Consider the following 23,274-nt stretch of genomic DNA (forward strand, 5'->3'; position numbering starts at 1 on the left):
TAGAACATTTTCTTTGAGTATGATGAATTGAAAGACATATGTTTTCTTTATTAATTTTGTTATTTGACATTATATTTACAAAAATACGAATCGAATTGAATATCTGCATTATTCGTATTCGATATTCGTGAGAATAATAAAAACATTCCCTGATTTGATTCGTCAAATATTATATTTGATTTGAAAATTAAATTCTTTTAAAATAATTTAAAAAATGAAACAATTAGAGTATGAATTTTTTTGAATGAATCTTTGAATATATTTTTTTTAAAATTTATGTTTCATTTTGAAAGATTTCTTGTTCATGAAATTATAAATATTTACTTATAAAATATCTTTCACTAAACATATTTGAAATTTTAGGTTAAATCTGATCCAAAATCTTTCTTCTTTAGAAGAATTTTCTAAGATTTTTACTCAAAAGATTTATTTTACTAACTCTGAAAAAATTACTTTATTAAAATTTAAAAGTGATTTATAGATGTAGAAATAAAGTTGTAACAAGTGACGAACAGCAATAATTATAAAATATAGAATAATATAACAAATTTAAAGTATATACAATAACAAAAATGAAATATGATTAATTAATTTGAATACATTAATATAAAATTATTTACAAAATAAATTGATATAACAAAAACGAAAAAATACATTTAGCTCGAAGGTGGTATAAAACGAATTTAAGTTTAGAATTATTTTTTATTTAGAAATTTTATTTAAATCAACATTCCTCACTCAAAAAAAATATATCATAACCATTTATAGCTTTTATTTTTCGTGATAGCGTTTTTCAAATTGCAATCTTCATTATTCTTAATATCCTACGATGTCGTTACTTTTCGTGATCATGTTCTATGATGTCGTTAAATTTCTTGATCGATCAATATTCTGCTAAATAAATCATCTCATTTTTTATTATAATATTTATCAAAAAAAAAATTTTATGTAAGTATGCGTATCATTTTAAATTATATAATATATATGATTTGTGTGTTTATGTTAATTATTGTGAATTTTTTGTGTTTAAGATATAATCTCATACCGTACGGGTATTATTCTCTTTCTAACTGGCCTCGATACGTTAGTCATAAAATATTTTCTCTGTTGATTATATTTTCTTCAACATTTCACATCTTGTACGATGTGAACGTAGGTGAAGTGTTCTGTTCATACATGATAATTTTATCTGTAGTAAATCTTTTTTAAGTTTTTCTTAATACCCCATTTTTTTTGTTTATTTGGTATAGCATATTGCTTTCTTTGTAATAATACCTTCGTCCCATTTGTTACTCTAAACATTTTGTATTAAATTTTGTCTCCGATATCCATAATTCTGTTTTTCGGTAAATTCGTGAGCAAAATATTATCGTTGTCTTATTATATTTTTAAATCCCATTTGGTTCTCATGTCGTGATTAAACATTAGTTTCCTTGGAGGAATTCCTGATTGGACTGCTGATGGTGGGCTGAAGTCAGAAATTGATGTATATCGTGGTCTCCGAAAAATTTTTTAAACATTTGACTTGAGAAATTTGAGCCATTGTCTGACTGATTGTTCTGGAATGCCAAATAAGCTTATCATTTTCATTAATTCTTTTATCGTGATCTCCTCAGTTATTGATTTAACCGGCGTGATTATAGCATGGATGCTGTGTATTATGGAATTATCTGCCCAAATATTACAAGATTTGCATTCTTTTATTTAATTATTGATGTCATTATTAATTCCAGTCCACCATATTATTTTGCGAAATATTTGGTTTTGCCAGCACCCAAATGTTCTTCGTCAAATGTTGTAGCATTAAATTTCTTAAGCCTATATTGCGCGACTTATCAATCTTATTTTTGTCACTAAAGAGCTCTTTAATATAGTAAAAATAATTATTTTTTTTAAACCGTAAAATAAATTTCAGTGTGTGTATTTAAATACACAATGCGTGTAAAAAATATTGTATTTTTTCAATTTCAAACCTATTACAAAATAAAGACTATTATTTGATAAATAATAATAAAACAAAACAATCGTTTTTTGAAGTAAAACAAAATGATACACAATATTTGGTACAAACTTTCATAACCAATTTACACCCAGGGTTCTCGCATCGCGCCTTTTTACTATACTTTGGCCAATGTGATATTAAATCTTGTCGTATTTCTATCCCGGAATAAATCATGTCGGCCCTCTGCGAGATTTTTCTTCATATTTGGTGCCAATTGATATTCCTTTTTTGACGCTAGCGTTCATATTTTTGTTTTTACAGAGTTCTGCTATTGAAATTTTAAATGTTAATAATGGCATCTGCTCTTTTTCCGGTAACTTTAAAGCTACAAAATCTCGTTTATACATTATCCAAGAATTTGAGCATCATATTAAATATATGGAATACTATAAGGTGATACCATTTAGGTGATCTTATGTGAATTCGATATAAAGCAATCAATGAATCCATTAAATCTACACCTCCCATATTTTTATTTTAAACCTTTATTGCTGCTGGACTAATTTTCCGTCGTTCCTCTCTAACAAACCGTTTACAATCTCCAACAGGGTAACTACCTTGCACTAATTACAGACCTATTATCATGTCATTTAGTAGCATGTAATTCTACACCATATATTGTTGCCTTCTTCTCGATAAAAGATCCACGCTCCATCTTTTTGAATTCTTTTTCAGTTGAAAACTGGCATAAATTCTTTAGCTCTCGCTGTAGCAATACTATAAATTCCCATTTAGGCGAGTAATACTTTAAGTTCTATACCATAGAACCAATTTATAATAAGAGGTGAGTTCATAATATTTACTGGTATATTCTATTCCCTATGGGAATCATCATGGAAATATTGTTTTTAGAATCTTTCCATTTAATTTTTCTATAATCTTTTTGAGTCATTGTTGTTTGATCATCACTATCAGAATCATTTAAATATACATAAAAAATTATATTTTATAATTTACCTATAGAATCAACATCTGCTGATCTTGAATCAAGAATTTCCTCATCTGATGAGCCACTAAGGTTAAAATCAGAATATCTTCTGGAATACAGTATATTTTGACTACAAATAAGAACATTTAATAATATAAAAAAAGCTTAAATTCATATTGCTTTGTGTGCATTATGTATCTGGGTACACATACCTTAAAACTTAAATTTTAAACATACTCCTGGAATCTTTTCATCACAAAAATTCGATGTTGGTGTAGTTTCTTCCAGATTTTAAGAAGGATTTTGAGGCAAAAGCTATCGGCATTCCTTTGCCCTCTCCTTCTATATGAAATAAGATAGCTCCTAAGCTACGTTTAGACGCATCAGCGGCTATACCTATGGGTAAGTGTGGATTGAAAAAGTTCAACGTAGGAGTTTGACTAATTAAAGTTCTTAATTTTTATAGCATTCTCGATGTTCAATATCCCAAGTCCATTTTTCTGATTACTTTATACAGTGGGTCTGCCAGTTCCGCAAAATTGTTTAAAAATTTACGATAGTAGTTAGCTATGCCAAAAAAAGTGGAAAGTTCTTCTGAATTCTTTGGTTTGGGAATGTCTATGATTGCTTTTATTTTGTCATCGTTAAGATGTATACCATCTTTGTCTATGTCGTGTCCCAAAAATCGTATTTTCTCTTGCAAGAATAAACTTTGGTCAAAATTAGGCGTTAATCTATATTTAATGTTCCTTTCAAATACTTTCTTTATATTTTCCATGCATATCTAGTCGTTATCATCTGTGATTAAGTCGTCTATATAGAATTTTATATCTCTAAAAACATTTTCCATTATTTGTTGAAATATAGCTTAAGACGTCTTAAGTCCGAATGGAAGTCTTGTGGATGTATATGCTTGGATATTTTAGGTAAATCTCTAGAGTCCTTATGAATAGGAATTTGAAGGAACCCTTGTTTAAAATCTATTTTGCTGAACTTTTTGCCTCTCGCTAATTTGACAATTAAATCGCTGATTCTGGGTATAAGTTATTAAAAATCTTCAAGAGCTAGGTAACATTTGAAATCGACGCATAGACTTAAACTCCCATTGTTTTTGAAGACTGGTGTAAGTGAACTTGCCCATCTGACGTCTTTCACTGGTTCGATGATCTTGTTTTCTAGCCAAATATTTAATTCCTTAGTTATTATGCCTATTCTAGAGTATGGTCCCTTATCGGTGGTAAAATCTTTGGCTTAGAGTATGGCTTTAATCGTAATCTAACTTGATTCTTCATGACAGGTTTATTAGTTAACTATGATTCACAATTAGATATCAACTTCGCCAATTCGTCTTTATGATCCCCATTTATCATGCCTTTGAATCTTTCAAGTATATATTTAAAATGTTTTAACCAAGATCTTCATATTGTCCAAAATTTGAGAATCTCCTTCGTATTCTACATTCACTCGTGTTGTACCTATCACTTGCATCGTCTTGCCATTAACCTGATAAACAGTGTTGTTAAACCGCTGAGCCCAAGCCGGCATTGCCCTAAACTCAGCTAGCTTTTGAGTCGAAAAATCGACTCAGGCTCAAGCCGGCTCATTAAGCCATATGATTCGGCTCAGGAGTCAGGAGTTGGCTAGCTGGCTGGAGTCAGGAGTAGGCTAACTGGCTCAGGAGGTGGCTCAAGCCGGCTTAAGAATTATCTCAAGCCGATATTTGAGCCGAAATTTATTTATTTGTAATTAGTGTTGTTAAACGGTGAGCCAACAGGCTCAAGCCAGCTTATTTATATTATTATATTATGAAATGAGATATGATTATATTATGAAAATGGATTTATTTATTTGATATTTTTTTTAATAAAAAAAGATGATATGCTGCTATTGTAATATATTTTTGTTACAATTTATTAGTGATTTTCACGCTCAAAATTTTAAGCAAAAAAAAACTTTTGAAGTTCAAAAAAATTTTTGAACATATTTTAATTTGATAAGAATTTTAAATCTTCCTTATAAATAAATCCTTTTTGAGGAATTTTTTTGTGAATTTTATTATAAATAAACAATCTTTTAGGTGATATCTTTTATAGTTTTTTTTTATCATCTTTGTAAAATTATCTATGTTTTTAAGTATATTAAAAGGGTAGTTTTTTCTAAATAATTTTTTGTTAAAAATATTTATATTAAACTTTTTTATGTTATTTTATATGATCTTTTTAAGGATAATATTTTAATATGAGAAATTCATATTCGTTATTTTTTAACATTTTTGAAATTTTTTGGCACAAAAGGATAAAATAATAATTATATTGTAAAGATGTTGAATTATAAATTCAATAAAGATGTTCCTTGGAAAAATGACATTTATCATAATCGGTATTTTTAAACATATTAGATTTTTTTGATGCTAATGGGCAAAAATATGCATTTTAACATGTTAAATTAAAATTTCAATGAAGATGTACCATATAAAGTTTAGTGTTGTAAAAGAACGCGTTCATTTTGAACGCGTTCGCAAACGAAGTTCTTTTTTGAAATATTTTGGACAAACTTTGAACGTGAACGCGTTCCTATTTTTTGACGAACGCGTTCGAATTTGACGTTCGTTCAATTTTAAAAGTACTTTATATTTTTATTTATTTGAAAAATTTAATATTAATCTGAATTTTTTAAAAAAAAGTCTTATATTTTTTAAAAAGCTCTTTTTCCTTTTTCACATTTATATTTTAATATAACAGATTAACATAAGCATGGATATTACTATTTCAACATCATCATCTGATTCTGAAAATTCAAATCAGAAGAATTAACAGTTTTAAAATCTTCAAGTTCCAATTTAAAACAACATTTGATTCTAATATTAATTATTTTATATAATATAATATAACTAAGTAAAATCATTAAATTTGAAGAAAAAATGCATTTAGGCTACTTGACGCCAACAATAACGATAGTTATTTTAACATTAAAAAAAAATTAGTGGCCTAAAATATGATCAACCATTGATAGACGAAGTATTAAATGGGATTAATAAAAGGTATTAAACCTATCGCCATCAAATTAATTATACATATTTTTTTAAAAGATTTTAACATATATATATATGAAAATCAATAAGTTCTTTTTCCAATACATCCATTCAAGCTTCAATGGCCATGGATATAACTTCCACAGAACGAAACTATAGAAAATAAACTTAAGCGTTGTTGAAAAAAATGCATTGAAAACCCTAGAAATGATAATGCAAGTACTGTTATTTCGAGATAACCTTTTTTTAGGAAGTAGAGGATGGATTGGAGGAGGATAATTTATCTCAATTTTTTGAAGCAAAGGACAAAACATTAAATGTTTTAACAAATTCCCCACTTTAAAAGAGTTGTTTATTAAGTATAATACTGCAATCCCCTCATCTGCCCCTATAGAGCGCGTTCTTATTATAGCTTATGCCAAGGGTTGTTAAAGGATTGAATCAAAAGATCGCCGATCCTGGATTCGATCTTAAATTTGTCAATTTTCTAGGATTTAAGATTCTGACCTTAAATTGTGAATCGTAATCGAGATCATTTTTTAAATATTCGATCCCGATCCTTTTAACAATTATTTTTTTACTTAAAAAGCAAAAAATAAAAATTTTGAAAATTAAATTTAAATATTATTTTAAAAATATTTTATCAACCACTATTCCACCAGATTTTATATTTCAACAATTTCCCAAATTTTTTGTAAGAACAAGTTATACTTATTTATTAATTATATTATAATATAAATTCTAGGTTTAAATAATGTCCTCCATTATTGATTTAGAAGATGATACATATACTTCTATTGATATGACAGCAGATATAAGTGAGAATGATAATCTTTTACCATTTCATAATTTATGTAAGTATTTTACTTTATGTGAAATGGATGGAAACAGCCATACAATGATCTATGCAAAATGATCTTTATGCAAAAACAAAATATCTACTTCAAAGATTAGCAGTTCAAACCTAAAGAGGCATTTATAGGTAATTAATTCTTTTAAAAATATAATTTTTATTATTTGTGAAGATCATAACAATATGCATATAATAAAAATTATAGATTTCCTTCACTATATGATGACAGTAATATATTGGCATCAATAATTCACTCAAAATTTAAGCTCAATTGGCCTTTTATTAATCTGCCACAAAATTTGTTGCTAAAAGAAAAGTTAATTGCCCATTTAGAAAATATACAGGGTCAACCATATGCAGATCCTTCAAATTAATGCATGGATGGATACCTTATTTGGAAAAAACTCGTCACAAAATGCTCTTTCCATTAATAATTTTTTTATTCTAATGATGATTCAGTGAATATTTTAAATAATTATGTTAATTAAAAAAAACATTTATTGAATATAACACACCTTTACCATCAAGGTTTAGTAAAGCTAAACATGTACTAAATGAAAAACGTGGTTGTTTAAATGATGATAATTTAGAAAAAAATTTATTATTAAAGGCTAATTTAATTATAAATAAATATATTCTAATTGTTATACTTATATTATATTATTCAATTACAATAAATTTATACCATATCTATTTATTTTTTATATTACTTAATTTTGCATCGATCAGAAATTTAAATAAGAAAAAGATCGTGATCGCGATCCTTTTTTTTAAAAAAAGATCGATCCTGGATTTCGATCCTCTTTTTTTCAAAAGATCGTGATCGGGATTCGATCTTTTTAAAAGGGTAGATGAACAATCGTGCTAATGCCGTATTAACTGCCAACTGTCTATTAGGTTAAAAAATTTTAAAACAATTGTTAATAAAAATTAATAAGAAAATTTTTTTATAAATAAAGATGTCCTTTTATTCGCTATATTAAATTGTATTTATAATTATATTATCAAAATAAAACTATATTATTTTTTATGATGTCTAGTATATTGTGTTAAAAAATATAAGACATTTATTTATATTAAATTAAATTTTTAAAAAATTTATTATAAAATTTTGAACGAACGTGAACGCGTTCCTTTTTTTTTGAAAGTGAGCGTTAACGCGTTTGATTTTTTTAGAAATGTTTACAGCACTATAAAAGTGACAATTGTTATAATCGTTATTTTTAAAGTTTTTTGAATTTTTTTGACGCAAATGGGCGAAATAAGTATTGCTAACATGTTAAATTAAAAATTTAGTGAAGATGTGCCATAGATAAGTGGCAATTATCATAATCATTATTTTTAAAGTTTTTTGAATTTTTTGGTGCAAATGTGCAAAAATATAGATTGTAAACATGTTTAATTAAAATTTCATGAAAATGTAGCATAGAAAAATGACAATTGTCATGTTATTTTTAAAGTTTTTAGAATTTTTGACGTAAATGGGTTAAAATAAATATTGTAAACATGTTATATGGTTTTTAAGTTCTTTTTATAAAATTCTTACACTGAATTCAGACTTAATACGATTTCGCCGTGAGTATACAAAAATTTTTGCTAACTGTGAATGCAGGGTTATACATTTTAATAGGTGTAGAATTAAAATTTATTAATTAAAGGAATAGGATTGTGAATCCATACCTTAAAAGTTTAGAATTTAACATGAATTACAGCCTTCTTTAGTAATCACTTTGTATATTTTTATCAAATTTTAAGCAGAATAAAAGGGACAACGATTATGAGCATGAAAATTACCTTCGCCAGATGGTACCAACACATTTCTCAAAAAAATAAGAAAATTAAAGAACGAAGATTATGATAATTGGCACTTTTCTGAATTATTTTAATAAAATTTAAACATAATATCTTTTTTTGAATGATTTCTCAAAAAAATATTGAAAATCTTTAAAAATAACGATTATGACAATTGTCACTCTCCTATGGTACATTTTCATGAAATTTTAATTTGACATTTTACAATCTATACTTTAACCCATTTGATTGCCACTATCTAGGGTACATCTTCCCTTAAGTTTTATTTCAACATGTTAGCAATCTATATTTTTACCCATTGCGTAAAAAAAATTCAAAAAACTTAAAATAACGATTATGACAATTGTCACTTTTCCATGGTACATCTTCATGAACTTTTAATTTAACAACTTTACGATCCATATTTTAACCCATTTGCGTCAAAAAACTTTAAAAATAACAATTATGACAATTGTCACTTTTCTATGCTACATTTTCATGAAATTTTAATTTAACATGTTTACAATATATATTTTTAACCATTTGCGTCAAAAAAATTCAAAAAACTTTAAAAATAGCGATCATGACAATTGTCATTTATCTATGGTACTCTTCGCTGAAGTTTTAACTTAACATTTTAACAATATATATTTTTACCCATTTGCGTCAAAAAAATTCAAAAAACTTTAAAAATAGCGATTATGACAATTGCCACTTTTATATGGTACATTTTAATCGAAATTTTAATTTAACGGAAAGGAAAGGTACAAAAAAATTTCTCAAAAAAGAAATATTAAATCATTCATTATGGTTTCTAAAAAAAATCAAATCTATAAATATATTTTTAATGAATCCCGGAAAAAAACCCCTGGAAAAAAAAACCCCGGAAAAAAACCCCGGAAAAAAACCCCGGAAAATAAACCCCCCGGAAAATAAACCCCCGGAAAATAAACCCCCCGGAAAATAAACCCCGGAAAAAAATTCCCCAAGAATTTTTTTTTTCATTTTTATAGAATTTAGTTAAGACCTAATAATATAGGTATATTTTTATTTGGCCTACTCTCCATAAAAAAATGCTTAAATAAGAAAAACTGATGTCTAAATTGGTAATGGGAAAAAATGCCTCAGTAAAATAACTATGTATTGTAAAAAAATTTTGCAACAGTAAAAATACAATACCATCTTTAAATATGATATCAAATAGACTAAATTTGACAAAACTTAGAAATAAGAAATGTTTATTTTATTGGTTAATCATGATTATGTATATACAAATTTTATAATTTATAATAATAATTATATGGGTTGACATCGAATATTGAAGGAAATCGCTCTTATAAAATCTGGAAGGCTTTGCACCCCATCACGGTATTCTTCGCAAAGTTTCTTTAGCCGAATTTGGTTGTTAGAACTCTGCGATTTTGTTTTCGATGTCCAACTACCTACGCGCCATCTTTCAAGTTTGGTTTCATCGGCAGTCACCTCGCATTTCATTTTTTTAATGAGTACCCAGATTGATGGGTGTTTATTCCCAACCAGATTAGAAAAACGATGATTCCAACCTTCGAATTGATTATTTGTTCGTTCTTCATCTGAGAGAGTGCTCTAAATCACGTTCCAGGTTTCTGGAGGAAATCGAGGCTCAATTCGACGTGTTTGGGATTGAGAATTGCTTCTCATAACCTCGATACTCCATTGACATTATTTTTATCGAAATAATCAAGAATATCCTTACCATTGCTCGGAGTAACCGATCTCAGGAATGTCATTGCATTGCCCATATCACATAACGGAGCGAATGCTAAACCGTCCATCATGCCACAAAAAAACTTAGAGTTTCATCGGTCCTGTATTCGCTTTCCAGACCCAGCTTCTGAATTTTTCTATGTGTACTTTGACACAAATGGTAAAAACATCCATTAATTGCGATGTGATCCCCTTAATTGAAAAAATAAATATAAATTATTAAACATATTAATAATCATACCAATGATACTCTTAACCGCGGTCATAGTAGACTTTTCGAAATCCATGTATATATATAATCAGGAAATAAATCACTTTCCTGACATTTAGACATTATTGTTTGAAATATTATTTCATAAGTACTTTGAGTTTTTTTCTGGAATACACAATAAACGCTGTGATAAAAATATTGTTTATTGCTACTCTAATCACATATAATTGTAGAAAATTTTTTGGGGACATGGCAAAATTACCATCCATATACCACTCTGTCCTATTAGATATTAGATTCAAGGAATCATCTGTTGCGAACATTATTATGCGTTCTTCAGCTTGTGGGCCATTATCAAATAATAAAAATCGTTTTGAGTTCTGGGAGCCACAATTTGCCCAATCACCTATAATATTTAAATTTTTATGAAAATATAATTATATTTAAACTAATACCTTCAATAACTAGGTCTATTCTCAAGATTTGAAGGGTGTTGCATTGCTTTGTGATTCCTTAGAGTTCTTTTTATAGAATCTTCCGATAACATATGCGACTGAACTCTTTGGTCTAATTTTACAATTTCCTCTGCATAAATTTGAAGAGGTTTTGCCAAAGAGTCTGCACATCGCTTCTTCATGTTAGCAATGGATTTCATTGCTACTAGTCCATCAATATTTGATGGATGATTATGAGCTGTATCAAGAATCGGGTCTTGATTATCGAGTGTTGAAAAAAGTATTGCTCGGCATTTAAAAGAAGAATACTTTGAGCAGCGCCATCTAATCTTGTTTGAGCATTTTTTATGTATGGTATAAGAATAACCTTTAAATATGAGCTTTCCAGGATGAATAAGATCCATTAAATTTTTTTTATAAAATATTAATTTTATGAATAAAATATTTTTGTAAATTTAATTTTTTTTTTGTCTTTATATATGGCATAAGGATCCAAATTATTATTGTTTAATTTTATAAATAAATACCAATTATAGCGTTTTTAATTGATAAACAATTTTTATTCTTTTGATTAAAAATACATTTTAAAACTTAATGATCATAATACATTTTAATATCTGTTCATTTAACTAGTTGCTGAACAATAATATTTTAAACAAATCTTGCAATTGTCTAAATACCAATTCAATATAAATTATTGCTAGATTATACTTAAATATGAGAGTGTATAAAAATAATCCCAAGGGGTTTTTTTTCCTGGGGGTTTTATTTCCTGGGGGTTTTTTCCGGGGGTTTTATTTCCTAGGGGTTTATTTTCCGGGAGTTTTTCCCGGGGTTTTTTTTCCAGGGGTTTTTTTTCCTATTACTATTTTTAATAGTAAAAATATTTTAAAAAATTTATTCAGGGGGTTCGAGCACCTGTGCGCCCTCTCCTAGCGAATGCTACTGGTTACACACAATTCTCTTATTGTAGTGAGCAGAAATGGTGATATCGATTCTTTGTAAACCTCATGTTGAATAGTTTATCCTGACCTCATCAAATTTATAGCCCATTGTGCAGAAGAAGTTTGTAATTATATACAATTAAATTATTACATATTATATAATTCTTTGTAATTAATTTAATAAATGAGCGTTATTAATATATTCTCTAATAATAAATTTATATATTCTTTGGAAAAATATTATATAAAATATTAATCTTTCGTTATTCTAATTTAATAAATAATGATTAGATTTAATTATTCATAAAAAGTATTATTTAGGTCTTTTTGATTTTTTGAATAATATATTTGTATCTCTATAATATATTTTTTATAAAGAATCTGCTTCTAGATCTTGTTTTATAGGACCTACCCAACTCTAATATTTTTATATAAAATTATTGATAATTGCCATTTAACAAAGGTATCTTATAAAATATTCTTATTAAATGTGAATTGAATTGCATTTTATCGTGTAGCATATAGGATTCATATAATTCTTTATTGCGATCAAATAAACCATTTATACAAATATATTAATCATATATAATCCGATAACAACATAATATTACAATTATAAACGTCCAATATAAATATCCTCATCTCATTCCATAATCCTCAGCAATCATTCTCGAACTTTCCTCCATCTCCAAAACCATATGATCCTGCTTGATGATTCTCGTATATCCATCCCCATGTTAGGTAGCTAATTACTACATCTCTCTCCTACCTCCTTTATCCAAACTAAAATATACTCGTGTAGTCGCAAACCTTGAATGATCCCAATGGCGTTAAACTTTGAATAGTTCGCGAGGATCCCGCTATCGCTTGGACGGCATCGCTGTCACCATACCAATTCTCACCCACAATTGTCACTAATTGTACCCGGACAGTCTACAAGGCGTTAAACGTTGAACGACTCTTGAATAATCCGTTATCGTTTGAACCGCCATGAGATCCCTATAACCACCATCAATTTTCTCTCTATTCCAATTACTCCTCCTTATTATTATTAAGTGAGTCGTCATAACCACTTGTCCATGTCGATGGGCCTCATTGTTGGACAATCCTCTTTTAACTTGAATCTGTTGGGCAACAACACCCGAGTATCCTAGGTGGACAACATCGAATCTAATTTTTATCCGAATAGAGGGTGGTGACCATGGTTTCTAGTTAATAGCCCCACTCATTCTCATATTCAACATATATGGTGAGTATGGCTGATAGCCCATAGTCTAATCGTAATTTTATAATTACGTCTAATTAGCCCGGTTCTTTTATTAGTAACCATTTCCCCAATGTCCAAATTAGCCATCTTCTATCGTTGATTCTTTTCACAATGTCCAAATTAGCCAGGTTCTTTTATCGGCAGCCTTTTTCACAACAATCCATAATCATAATCATAAACCCAAATACTATGTAAATGTCACTATATCATCAGTATTCATGTTTTCACAATATTCCCAATTTAATAAAATTCTGATAATCACAATTTGTTTCATCATATTTATTGTTAATACATTATTCACTAAAACCTTGTCAAAATCTCAATTCCGTTTATTTAAGTTTCTTTATACATCACAACAATTTATTGCCAGTAACATTGTTAATTCCACAATCACTAAATTATTATCAAAATATATCAGATTCCCAAATCTTCATCACATAGAATTATCACAAATTTTAAACAATCTTAATATATCAAAAATTATTCAATCACATCATTTAAAATTTTATCATATTCTCATGTTTAATAATTGTATTGTAAATATATTTTATTCTGCAAATTCATTACAATTATTTAGATTTAATCAGCATCATCTTCATTTGTACCCAAATAACTATTTCTGATTTTATTATTTTCTTTCTTTTGCATATTAATTCATCATCCAATTTTTCTTTGTCAGCAATTATATTAATTCATTTATCAGAACCATTGCATAATCATAATTCAGCCATTACTTCCATAATTTATTCATTATCTACAGCGTCTACATGACAGAATTTTTACTGGATACAAAACCCCTCAAAAACCTATATTTACCACCCTAAAAAAATTTTGCCACCTTCGGGAACGATATTTCTACATTATTTGATTACATTATTTAATTTAATGGTATACATGAATTTTTACAGAATAACTTAAAATATTAATCCGCTATTATCAACTATCAAAATATTGTGAATCTAAAAGAGCTACTTTTTAAAAATTCAATTAATAACCCCCTCATTTATAATGAATGCATTATTATAGTATAGAATATGAGTTTATTGATAGAATGCCTACTCCCTTTTTAAATTATATTTAAAAGGCTAGCATAAAATATCGAGAAATTGTTTAATTTGGTAAATAATGTCTATGGTTGTGTGTAATATATCGATTTGGTCAATGTTTATCATTGTATTAATACGTATATAATAAAAGTATTAATTCATAGAGCAATACATTTACCTTACTTTATCTAAAAATCTAATAGATAACCCCTTAACAAATTATCCTATTCTTAGCCGACCACCTACCCCCCCCGTTCATGTAGATGCTGTCTAAATTCTGATTCACAATTTTATTTCAATAGTCGATTCATTATTATATTTTATTTGATCAGGTTAATCTCATATCGCTAATCTGTAGCATATATATAAAATTTGGATTCATATAATTCTTTATTACAATCAAAACCATTTATACAAAAACAAATTTTAATCATATAATCCGATAACAACATCATAATGTTACAATCATAAATGTTCAATATAAATATCCTAATTTCATTCTATAATCCACAACAATTATTCTCGAACTTTGTTCCGTGTCCAAAACCATATGATTCCAATTGATGATTCTCGTACATCAATCCACATGTTAGGTAGCTAATCACCGGTTTGACTAAACTACAAATGACAGTGTAAATTGTAAATGCTTAGGTAAAAAATATTTGATATATACTTTATTAATTGAAGTGAGTTTCATTTTCTTATGATATAAATAACTCATAAAAATTAGATTATTAGATATATTCAATAATAAAGGAATATACATTAAGATGTATTTTTTTTATCTGATAATAAATAGTTTTAAATCCTTTAATATAATTATATTAAAAATAATTATAATTACATTTTAAATTTCAATAATATTAAATACGCATGTTCATTTATGATTTTAAAATATATTAAAACAAAAAATAATTTTAAAATTTTTTCATATACGCCAACTTGTTTAATATTATTGAAATTTAAATTGTAATTATAATTATTTATAATATAATTAAAGGATTTAAACTATTTATTATGAGATAAAAAGAAATACAACTATTAATGTATATTCCTTTATTATAGAATATCTAATAATTTAATTTTTATAAGTTAATTACATCACAAGAAAATGAATCTCACTTCAATTAATAGAGTATACAACAAAAAATTTTACCTAAGCATTTGCAGTTTAGTCAAATCCGCTAATCACTACATATTGTATATTTATTATTTAAATAAATTCCTGATATTCTAATAAAAGAAAGAACACTTTTGAAATTTTTTAAAAATAATCGAAATTCGTTTTCTTTATTTACACTATTAAATAATAAAAACATCAAAAATTAATTTAAGCAAACTCGGGCTACTTTCGCATTCACACCATACCTGATTTAATTCCCTAGTTATTTAGCATTTTTAACATTATGTGAATCGGATTTTTGACTGGACCTCAAAATTTTATTTACAATAGCTTTCACTAATATCCGGGTTACAATAACGAAGTTATTAGGCTTTTTTTTGATACAATAAGAATTTTTAACTTTTGAAAAAATCAATTCACATATAAAATAAAAAAGTTATAACTCGGGTATGGTAATAAATAATTAAGCATTTTACCTAAAAAAAATTATTTATTTTTTTTGTCAAACATTATTACGATATTTTAAATAATTCCTTTTTTAAATTTTACATGACTAAAGTTGACCATGAACCTTATAAATTACCAAAATAATAATAATAACAATATCTTCTTCTCTTTTAATGTAAAAATAATAAAATCTACCAAAAAGATTATCTAATTATTATTTTATTGTTAATTTTAATAAAATGCAAAAGCATCTAAAATTGAAAATTATTATTTTAAAAATTCACATAACAAAAAAGTTTATATTAAAAAAAAAGAAAAATTTTAAATTTTATTATAAAAGATAAATTAATTTAGAAAAATTAAAACGAAATTTTAGATAATTATATTTTATAATCTTTAAAATCAATAATAAAAATATAAATAATAGTAAAAACTAAAAAACATTTGAAATATTGTGTACACCTATATATCATTCATCTCAAATATTTTATTAATTGTATTGTTGTATTATATAGCTTATTTGTATAAAATGTGTTTATGACTTAATATGTGGATTAGTTAAGTGCGATACGAACATGATTACTGAGGAATAAAAAAAGACAGAAAGAAAGAAAGAAAGAAAGAAAGAAAGAAAGAAAGAAAGAAAGAAAGAAAGAAAGAAAGAAAGAAAGAAAGAAAGAAAGAAAGAAAGAAAGAAAGAAAGAAAGAAAGAAAGAAAGAAAGAAAGAAAGAAAGAAAGAAAGAAAGAAAGAAAGAAAGAAAGAAAGAAAATATATTTTAATTATTTAATGCTAAAAAACAAATATTCACTAATCTTAATAAATATGTTAATTTTATTAAAACGTGAATCAAAATTGTTAATTAAACAATATCGGTTCACTCTATTTTCGAGAAAAAGATGTTCTTTCTTGCTCTATATGCTTTTTATGTTGAATCTTTATTATTCCTTCACAAAGAGTACCACTTTGGAAAATAGATTAAATAGCTTGATTAAATATTAATGGTAATAATTGTAATTAGGCCTAAAACGAATTATTCGATTCGTATTTCACGAATAGGAATAGCACAAATATTCGAATCGAATATGAATAATGAGAAAAAATATTCGTCGAATAATAGGTTTTATATTATTCGATCGAATTATTCATAAAATTATTTGTAAATATTAATTGATGTTCAAAGTTTTTCGCAAATATTTTATTTTTCATTCATATATACCTAAGAAAAATAATAAGTAAATAATCAAATTTCATTCATTACCTAATGTATGAGTATTTTATTTTTTAATTTATTTCCTTTACACGTTTTTTTATATTTTCATTTTGTGGAGTATTTTAAAAAAATAACGGGACAAATTAAAACATATATACATAATTTAATCAATATTTTATATATTATATTAAACCATCACTACATAGGTGAGAAAATGTCTCATTACACAATTTTAAATAATTATATTTAAAAAAATATTAAAATTTGAGACTTAAAATTTTGCATAATTGTATAGTTTTTAGAGTTACTTATTTCTAATAATTCTTACCAAAAAAAATATTAAAAAGTGCAAATTTGATTGTTTACAAAATGGACATCAATCATATTGTGCACTTTTAGAAAATTTTACTAAAGTTTGCTTGCAATTTAATGCATTTGATTATATTAAAAGAATTTAAACCTTTATTATAATTATAAGAAATAACGTATAGAAAAGTCTTGAAGCAATTCTAAAATTCATGTTTATTTTTGGCAAATTTTGTTTGGATAACGTTATGAAATCATTGTGTTTTATATCGATTGTTATATTCTGTATATTATTTATTCGCTGATGATAATTAGTGTAGTTTTAGTAGAATCCTTAAAAATATCATTGAAACATATCGCATCCACATCTATTCATATTTTTTTTTACAAAATATAATCTATTTTTTATAAACTTTAGAAAAATGAAATTAAATTATAAATCGAATTCGTACGAATAATTTTATTCGATTCGTTTTTTTGTTACTTTTTTTTATATAAAATAAAAACTTAAATATTTTGTAATGAATTTGAATATTTTTTTCATCTCTTTTTAAAGGTAATTAAAATTAGCGGTTTGGTTCAAACCGTAATGCGGATTGGTTTCATTTTCAAAAAAAAAGTTGTTGATTGGATTCGCGATTTTAAAATCTAGTCCTATTTATTTTAATCGGTCATATCCAAACAACTTTTTTGAAATTTAGTCAGATCCATATTATCGTTATAACAGAACTGCTAATCTTCTATATTTACATTCAAATAATGACGAATAATAATAAGTTTTTTCATTAATGTCTTACTTTACTGTGGAATCAAACCAATCAACCGAAAATATTTTGGGAAAAATTGCAATACACCACCTCCCGCAACAAACAACTTTAGCGGCATGGGGTAGTTTTATTTTCAAAGGTATTACCAAAAAAAGAATTTAGTCCTGACATTGAATTCAGGTAAAAAGTTTAATATCAAAAAATTATAAGTAAAGAGCTTTAATCATATAAAGATATATCAAATAAAAGGATTCAAAAGTTCACGAAATTGGCGGATATCATTGAATATGTACTCTTCGCATGAATATATTCCCGATAAAACAGAAAATCCCCCTTATAAATGATTTAAAAATATACATATATTTTAATTAAGCGACCCCCTCCCTTAATGTTGGGCGAAGATCTGATAAGGGTTAGTCGGGTATGTATCTATTTTTGTAAAAAAAAACTTGTTCGGCCTGGGTTTATTTTAAAATAAATTTATCCTGGGTTTGAAAAAAAAATATTTGTACGAGTTTTAAAAAATATGCCAGCATTTTGCGGTTCGTTTTTCAGCTAATATGAAATTATTTAATATCAATAAATTCTAAGATTCTCTTTTTTATTTTAAAATGAAGATTATTATTCATTACTTCAAGGTACAACTATATTTATGTTCATTTTTGGATACCTTTAATAATATTTGGATATGATTAATATATTTTAATTGTTTAAGTTGTTATCATAAATTTATTTTTCTGCCATTACCTGCCTTTCCTAGTAAAATTTTGCTTTAAAAAATAAAAATAAAAGTTTTTAAATATTCGGCCTGGCTGGGATTTATAATTTTTAGCATGGCCTGGGTTTATGGAAAGAAATAAATTCGCCCCGGTACGGATTTATAAAAATTTCCATCCCAGGCCTGCAGGTCTCTAAAATATTGGATATGGGCAAAGTTCTGATGTGGGTTAGTAAATTTATTTAATACTAAATTTATTTTATTGGTAATATAATTAGAATAAAAGGGGAAAAGATATATTTACTCACAAATCAATTAAAATATTGAAGAAAAAAATATATATATTATATAATTTTATTTATTTAAAAACTGTCATACTTCAAATTAAAATATACTGACATTATACTTATACAATATTTATATAAATGCCGGCAATTTTGATTAAATAGGAAAAATAAATATGGCATATTTTATTCCAAAATTATTAGGGCAAAAAAGTTTGGCTTGGGAAAGAGACAAAACATAATAGCTCATACAATTTTGATAGCCCCCTCCCCTCTTCCATTTGTTTGGAAATTTAGGCTCCCCACTCTCCCCCAATTCACCAATTGAAATCTTGCCGATTTTAATGTATTAATAAAATCATATAATACAGAATAAAAATTTGCTTCACATTCTCTCCATCTATTGAAAGAAAAAATATTAATATTTTTTATGCTGGAAGCGACGAAATGTTTTAAAAAAATTCATACAATCTTTATTATTTTAATATTTTTATCAAAAATGACACATAATAATAAAAATAATAAAAGTAATTGAATAATTGAGTGCGGTTGGTACATTCGAAGAAGTATGTTTAAGTATAATTTAACATTTTATTAAAATTTGTTTTTTTTAAGTTTAAAAATCTTATAAAAAAAATTTTTAAAAAATATATAATAGGTCACATATTATATTTAAAAAAAAAAATAAATATGGTTATATTTATGTATATATTTACTTATTATTGTCGTTTCGTAATTTGATTATTAAAAATAATCATATTCCCTGAGAAATATTTTTATAATAAAGAAGAAATAAATTAGTTAAATTTATTCAAAAATAAGATTATGAAAAGAAAGAGAGAAAGACAATTCTCTCTCAATTATACATTAAAAAAATAATAAAAATGTTTTAGAGGCATTTAGAATATTATAAAAAGGATAAAAATTTATTATATTTTTTGCCATGCGTCTTAATTGATAGACAGGAGCATGCTTACTCGATTATATTATTTTATGATAAACCTCCACTCTCCTGCTAGGATACTTATCTTTTGGGACGAAAATTGATTATAAAATTTTCATTCGGAAGGACATGATTTGGAGAAATTTTATCTCCGGTCGGACAAATAAACCAAAACTTCTTATTTTCCTCAAGTGCTTTAATTTCCCCACTTTCAATTATAAAATTTGGATCGAATCGGGCGAAGTTGAATCACCAATTTTAAAGATAATATTTTGGGCTGAATCAGACTTGAACCTCCAAAAGAAAAGTCAGAATGAATCGACCAAATCAAAAAATTTCTTGAACCGGAACTGAAGAACAGATTCGATATGCAGATTTTTAGTTAATTTTTTAAATAGAATATAAATTTTTATTGGGTAAATTTTTTAAACCTCTTATTGTAAGATTCAAAATTAATTTATTATCGGATATTTAAAAAAAATTATTAAATAATCAGAGCAAGAAAAAAATATTGCATCAAGATTTATTTATTTTAGATCTAATCAGTTGGAGATTAAACTAATCTAGCAGATATGTCCCTAACAAAATTAAATTGGACAGAAATACAAAGACATTGGATAAGTATACCCCAATTTTGGGAAACATTTCAGTGCTTAAACTTAAGAATTATTTTTTTAGTAATTAAAAATAATAAAACGATAAAAACATGTTTTTTTATAAAAAAAATAATGAACTATAAAGACCTGACTTTGGAGGGGTTAGAATTAGCTTCTTAGTCAAATATTGTCTTTTTTCAAAATTATAGTGTTTTTAGCGCCCCTTTTCAATCTAATTACGAGCCCTAAAAGACACTATTTTTCTGAAAAAGGACACTATGTGGCTACAAAAAGATATATATGAAAGATAAGGTAAGATATTTTGGGTTATATATTGTATACTTGAGTTACTATTTTTTTTAAAACTTTTGCGTGATTTTACCTAAACCCGGAGAGACCGGGGCACAGCGGGCCGGATTTAGTAAAAACTTTTATAATATCTATAAGTATTTCGAATAATTATTGCCAGTTATCTTAAACAGTAGCTGACTAAAGGATGTATCTAAAAAATGTAGCGTTAAAATAGAACAGGTTTGTGAATAAACTTTGTTATTTGTTTGAACAAATATGGTGAACGGTTTTCTTTTTTTAAGCCAATTTTGAATTTGAACATTTTGGACGAACGAGTTTCCTTTTTTTTAGATTCATTCACTTTAAAAAAGTTAAAATTTATATTTAAAATTTTTTTTTTTAAATTAAAATTATGTCAGGAGTTTTCTTTCGATAATTTATAGCACACTTTAATATCTGACTAGTATCTAATTCTACCCTAATTTAAAGTAGTTATTATTTTATAATTAATCATAAATATTTACCGGCATGTAAACTCGAATGTCCTTGAATAAGGTGTCTACAAAAATAAATGAAAAAAATTAATTTCTTTTATATTTAAAGATATCAATAGAAACCTCTAGAATTGAAGTTAAGGCACAATCCTGAAATCTCGTTTATTAAATAGGATTGTTTACCAAAAAATTTCACAAAACGATAGAAATTTAAAATTTTTAATAAATGTATTAAAATAAAACGTATTCTTTTGAATGTAACAGAAAAATCCCATCTTCAGCCCCTGCCAAACGTTTATTTAACATAGCAAATTATGTTTTAATTATGAGATCTTCCTAATCAGGTTAAATTTTGAAAAACGATTATTAAACATTAAAAGATTTTTGAAAAATATTGAAATATATATTTTAAATCATATTTTATCGTTGTTTTATATTTCACACTATATCCTATTTTTATATTATGAACAAAATAAAAATATAACGGCTAACATGGTGTAATTTGTCATATAATATTTATAAATGTGAACACCTTTAGGAATTCGAACGCATTCATTATTTTCATAAATAAACTATGAATGCAAACTTATTGGATATTATTAAATAGATAATGTGATCCAAGATATTAGATTTATTTTAATGAACAACGAAAGCGAACGAATTCGTTTAAAAATATGATTTTAGTCTGTAAATTGGGGGTTATTTGAGGGCTGCCAAAATTTTCGCCCAAGACCAAAGGCATTCGCATGACCCTGGGCCGGGATGTCAAGTGTTCATATATATCAGAAGGGAATGGACAGGGACTGATGTGAAATACTGGTTTTGCCTTTTGTTTCTTTTACCAATCTTTGCACGCAAAATTTTGATGTAGGTATTTATATTTTGGCCAATATTATTTTTAATATAATAAGTTAAGGTTAGATTAAAGATTCCGGTGTATTAATAATTTATTATAGATAATTAATTTAGGAATTATGACAATTTATAGGAAAATATTTTAATTCGAAAATAATGCCGTTTTTATTTCGTGTTTTAGTCATTGTTTTAAATGGTAATAACTAATATCAGAGTGAAGGTAAGATCATCTGTTTTTAATAGTTAAACTTTAGATTTCATTTTTACATTTTAATTTCAAATTCCCCGTGGAATTCTAATTGAATCAATTATCCAGGAGAAAATTTTCGATTTACATAAAGAAAGAATAAATAATTCAGCCCTAGCCAATAAAATAATTGATACCTTCAAAATGCTCGCATTGGTCTCAAAAGGTCAAAATGTGACAACATTCAGGGACAAACGGAGTATACAACAGGGAAAGTCACGGATCAAATCTTGTTCATTTGCAAAAATTAAGAGATAAGACAAAAAGACTTTATCGATCTCTATCTGCAACAGAATGATTCATTCTTTGGGTTTTAAATTTTATAAAGTGATTTTAATTGTTTAATGATAGGCCAAGAATGATATTATTCCCAAATAAATATAAAGATTGGACCTTTACAGAATGCCAAAGTTGTTTTTGGCGAGGGTCTATATTTGAATTTGATAGTATTGGCAATAATGTACGCAAGGCAAATAAACCAATTCATCCTGATAAAATAAAAATGTTTAGGAAATTAGGTATCTGACCACTGCCAGGCATTGTTAGAGACAATACCTATGGACTTCAGCTCGTTATTAAAGCTAAAAGAGACGTTTCTTAATGCCATATTATTTCACACTTAATAAAAACTGAAACTTTTTTTTTTACTAAATTGCTCAGAATTAAAAAACACTTAAAGCTAAGGATTTATACTAAATTTCATAGATATTTTTCTTA

General features: G+C 26.2%; 1 protein-coding gene across 1 annotated transcript in view; it reads left to right on the plus strand.

The window, feature by feature from the left end:
- Positions 1-842: 842 nt before the first annotated feature.
- Positions 843-23,274, plus strand: part of LOC135922547 (uncharacterized) — a 43,946-nt gene continuing 21,514 nt past the window's right edge. The window contains exons 1-2 of the mRNA XM_065456934.1: positions 843-948; positions 11,923-12,082. The gene's annotated coding sequence lies outside the window, so the exon portion shown is untranslated. The remainder of the gene's footprint in view (positions 949-11,922; positions 12,083-23,274) is intronic.

Source organism: Gordionus sp. m RMFG-2023, chromosome 1 (genome assembly GCF_954871325.1).
Source record: "Gordionus sp. m RMFG-2023 chromosome 1, tfGorSpeb1-WG-v2, whole genome shotgun sequence".
In the NCBI taxonomy this organism is placed as follows: domain Eukaryota; kingdom Metazoa; phylum Nematomorpha; class Gordioida; order Chordodea; family Parachordodidae; genus Gordionus; species Gordionus sp. m RMFG-2023.